This window comes from Natrix helvetica (genome assembly GCF_964273705.1).
Source record: "Natrix helvetica genome assembly, chromosome: 1".
Classification (NCBI taxonomy): domain Eukaryota; kingdom Metazoa; phylum Chordata; class Lepidosauria; order Squamata; family Natricidae; genus Natrix; species Natrix helvetica.
In genome coordinates, this window is record NC_138548.1 from 366,299,345 (window position 1) to 366,304,180 (window position 4,836).

Consider the following 4,836-nt stretch of genomic DNA (forward strand, 5'->3'; position numbering starts at 1 on the left):
CTGGGCTTTGGTGTGCTTATCTGGTCTCAGCCATCGTCTGCAAATGTCATGGAGTCGGCTGCAAAGTCCTCGGGGACCTTCAGCCTCCCGGTATTGGATGAAATTCTGCAGCTGAACTTCGGAAGGGCGGATGGTTTCCTCCTCCAGGATCTTCTGCCCAGTCGTTGTCCAGAGCTTCCCCCCCTTCCCAGGCTGAGCAGCTGAAGGGCCTTTTCCGCTTCCCTCCTTGGCCAAAGGTTGTGTCTCCATCCTTTCTCTGTCCTGCAGAGCAACTCCCGGTGGGTCCAATGACTCTTCTGGGTCTCCAGATGCCTTTTCCTTCACAGGGGAATTTCTGGGGCTTCAGGACGGATCCCTGCAAGTTATTCCGCTCTTTTTTTCCTCCCCAAGAGAAACCAGGTTTGGTTGAGTTCCCAGATGCCATGTGGGCAGTTCTGTAAAGGGCCAATATTATCCTGCCTTAATCCCATTTCCCCTCTGGAGCTGAAGGGGAGAACTCTTTATTATGTAAAGGGACTGGCTTGGTCTCCTTAATGGCCCATTGACAAAGTGGGTGGGGGCAGGAAGCTATTCTCTCTTCAAAACATGTTTCTTCCTTTTCACATCCAGGGGAATATAATATTCTGCCATTTCAATATTTCCTAGGATATCTCATTTTTCTAGGAGAGGGCTGGGTGATAACTTTCCACAGGGTTAAATAGTGTTCATTTCCAGCCTCTCTGGAAAACACAGTGTGCGTCTTGAGGTTGTTGAGAACTTTGGTCTTAAGTGGAGGAAGATGGACACTGGCAGGGAAGCCACCATTAGGGAAATGATTGATTTTTATTGATTTCTTTAACTTAATACATACACAGTTGTCCTTCTCAAATTAGTTCAATCTCACTGGCTCATTGTTCATTCAGTCTTTTAACCTTTCTCAGGTCGGTAAAAGGAGGACCCAGATTGATGGGGACAATATGCTGCCTTTGTAAACTGCTGACTTTGGACTGCCAAGCAGCATTTGAAAAACTGGAAAAAAAAAACCTCTTTTCAGCTGAACTTGTATTAAAACACCCAGACCCAGAGAAACCATTTGTAATCCAGACTGATGCCAGTGATGTGGCAGTTGGTGCTGTTGTAGGAGGTTAAAACCCATTCCTCTCCCAGAAAAATGAAATATCCTAGGAAATATTGAAAAGGCAGAATATTTCCCTGGATGTGAAAATGGAGAAACATGAGAGAATAGCTCCCTGCAGCTTCCTGCCCCCACCCGCTTTGTCAGTGAGCCTTTAAAGCCTGACATAATAAAGAGTTCTCCCCTTCAGCTCCAGGTGATGGAATCAAGGCATGCTAGGATCAGCCTGTAGGAAGTTATCACCTAGCCCTCTCCCAGAAAAATGAAATATCCTAGGAAATATTGATAAGGCAGAATATTATATTTTCCTGGATGTGAAAAAATGGAGAAACACATTTTAAACACAAAATAAATTCCTGCGGCTTCCAGCCCATCCCACTTTGTCAATGGGCCATTAAGAAGGCCAAGCTAGTCCACTTTACATAATAAAGAGTTCTCCTCTTCAGCTGTGATGGGATTAAGGCAGGATAATAAGCCTTTACTCAACTGACCACATGGCATCTGAACTCAATCAAACCTGAATTCAAAACAGCCTAGAGGGTTGCCCCTGCATGGGCCCATGTGAGTCTGGCAACCAATCAGAATACATTTCTTACACAGGAACAGGAAACAGATAGGTGGGGCAGAACAGATTATAAAAATCCCTGCAAGCCCTTCTTCAGCCCTTCTTCTTGTCTGCTCTTCTCCTTCTCTTCCCTTCTCTTCTCTTCTCCACCAACATTGAAGCATGTGATCACCTTTTCTGTTCAGGGCTCAAGCCATGTGGTCCTGTCCACCATTAAACCATCTTTCCAAGCAGCCTCCATGTCTCCAGTGTCTTTTTCCCCACTTGGAGCCGAACCCAGAAGGACATTTCTTCCAACAAGCCTTTACCCAACTCCCCACATGGCATCTGAGAACTCAGCCAAACCTGGATTCAAAAGGCAGCTTAGAGAGTTGCCCCTGCATGGCCCCATGGGAGCCTGACAACCAATCAGAAGACAAGCTCAATATCAAAGGCCAGAGAGGGCATAAAACCAGGGACTCAGCATCTCAGCCTCCCTTCTCTCCTTCTCCACCAACATTGAAGCATGTGATCACCTTTTCTGTTCAAGACTCAAGCCATGTGTGATCCTGTCCACCATTAACCCATCTTTCCAAGCAGCCTCCCATGTCTCCAGTGTCTTTTTCCCCACTTGGAGCCGAACCCAGAAGGACATTTCTTCCTTCACTGTTTTAATCGAAAGAATTAAGAAGACAAATTACAACCATGTCCCCACACCACTAGGAAGTTAACTGAAACTGAACAGAGATGGGCAATATGGGAAAAGGAGACTTTTGCAGTTAGATGGGCACAGAGGCATAGAATCAAATTCACATGAAATATTAGTACCATTTTATAAAGCCTTAGCAAGACCACACTTGGAATACTTCATCCAGTTTTGGACATTACATTACAAAAAAGATGTTTAGGCTTTGGAAAAAGTGTAAAGAAGAGCAGCTAAGAGGATCAAAGATCTAAAGACGAAAACATACGAAAAATTGTTGCAGGACTTTGGTTTGGCTACTCTAGAGAAAAAGATGGGAGTAGGAGTGACATAATAGCAGTATTCCAGTACTTGAGAGGCTTCCACAAAGTAGAAGGAGTCAATTTTTTAAAAAATATTTTTTTTATTCGCAAAACAAACACAACACATAAAATCTTCCTTTTTTACATTCTGTAGAAAGTGCATCAGTTGGTTACAAAAGGCCTTCGTGCATCTCTTCCACAGTCATCAAGCGTAATTCATATTAACTCAAGTATTTTAACTCAGATATTTATACCTGTTACCATCATACCTCCATTTACATTTGACTATAATTGTTTAAACGTCCTTCATTATAAAATATACCAAGATTTAATACATAACCACATACTAGCATTTCATTTACTATTTCTAAAATCCTCCAATAACACTGAATCTTTATGTCCTATTCTAGCTAAACATCCATAATATTCAATAACAAAATTTTCTAATCCTTCTTTCCAAAACATTATTTGCAATTTACATCCAATTTCCTTATGTTGTGCCCATGCCTATATATACCTTATCATTATGCCTCCTTTATTTAACTATATCCTGTATCATAACATTTTCCCCCTAATATTCAAAACTTAACTATATCTGACTTAATTCTTTTTTTATTAATCTTTATATATAATACAAGAGGGTTTCTAATCTTCTAATCAGCCTCACCACTGACATCATGAAAAGAAAAAAAATGTAAAAGGAAAAAGGCGAGACCTGATGTCAGGCTGAGCTAGTTACTGCCTAAGCCTTCCTCACCCTGGATGACTCTGCTTAACTGTTTAAAAAAGCCTCTAAAAAAGCACCCTCTACTATGAGGCAGGAGAACTGCATGCCTCATCTAGTCTGACTTTAGGCTTTATGATCACTCAAGCAGAGTTAAGCAAGGATTAAAAGCCTAAAAATTCCTGACGTAGTTGAGGCACGCAGTTCTCCTGCCTCATAGTAGAGGGCGCTCGTTTGGGCGGGGCTTTTTCAGAGGGCCCAGGCAAGAGCAGAGTTGAAATCTTCTCTGAAACAGCTGGAAAAGGTACGTGTGGGTCGGAGGGAGGGGGAGGAATTCAAACTCATCCTCCTGGTGCGGGGCTTTGAGCAAAGGCTGGAGGGAAGGACCCTGGCTGGCTTGTCGTCCCCAAGTGTAGTTTGATTGCAGGCAGAGCTACGTTGTCTTTTCAAACCTGTAATCAGTGAAGCTGGGCTGGATGCTTCCGGGGCTGGGGGAAAGTGTGTATGCTCCAGTATGGCTCTTTGACTGTCTTCCTGCCTCCTCCTGTGGTCTCCCTGACTCCCTCCAATCCAAGTGTGTGTGTGTGTGTGTGTGTGTGTGTGCTTGTTTGAGAGTTTGTTTGAGTGAGAGGGGGAAGGGGGTAGGAGATATAGTCCAATCCAGCTGGTGTGTGTGTGTGTGTTTGAGAGAGGGGGGAGAGAGGGAGGAAAGAGGGGAAGGGAGAAGAAAAAAAAGAAAGAAACTTATTTCGCAAAGGAGAAAAACAAATGCTGTCGCTTTAAATTGGAACTGAGCATGCCTGGCTGTGGAATTCTGGGAGTTGAAGTCCACAAGTCTAAAAAAAATTGAAACCCACCACTGTGTCAGTGCCTCACCAGCCATAAACCTCACCGCACGTCACTGATACAGATGAACTAAGCAACCTAACAAGAATCTCCCTTACAGTGAGGACCATCAACCAGTGGAACAGTTTGCCTTCAGATATTGTGGGTGCTTCATCACTGGATGTTTTTAAGAGACTGGATAGTCACTTTTCTGAAATGGTCATAGGAGAGTGTAAGCAAACCTTTTTGGCACCAAGTGCTGAAACCAGAATGCACGTATATATGCTGGAAACCAGAAGAGCAACTGCTCTTCTGTGTTCCAATGCCCACATGCACTCTGGCTATCTGGATTCCATGCGCAGAAGCACCAGAAACCGGAAGAGCAGCTGCGCAATGCAGAGGTGCAAGCCAGCCAGCTGATCTTTGCATGTGTATGCAGCTGGAAAGTGGAAGAGCAGCTGCCTGGTGTGCATGCACGTGCTGCCACCTGGCCTTCTGCTCTCTGGCACCCACACCCATGCAAAGACCAGCTGGATAGTGTGCATGTGCATGCCGGAACCCATAAGATCAGGTGTTGACGATGCATGCCCAGAGAGAGGCTCTGCATGCCAGTTGTAGGAGCTG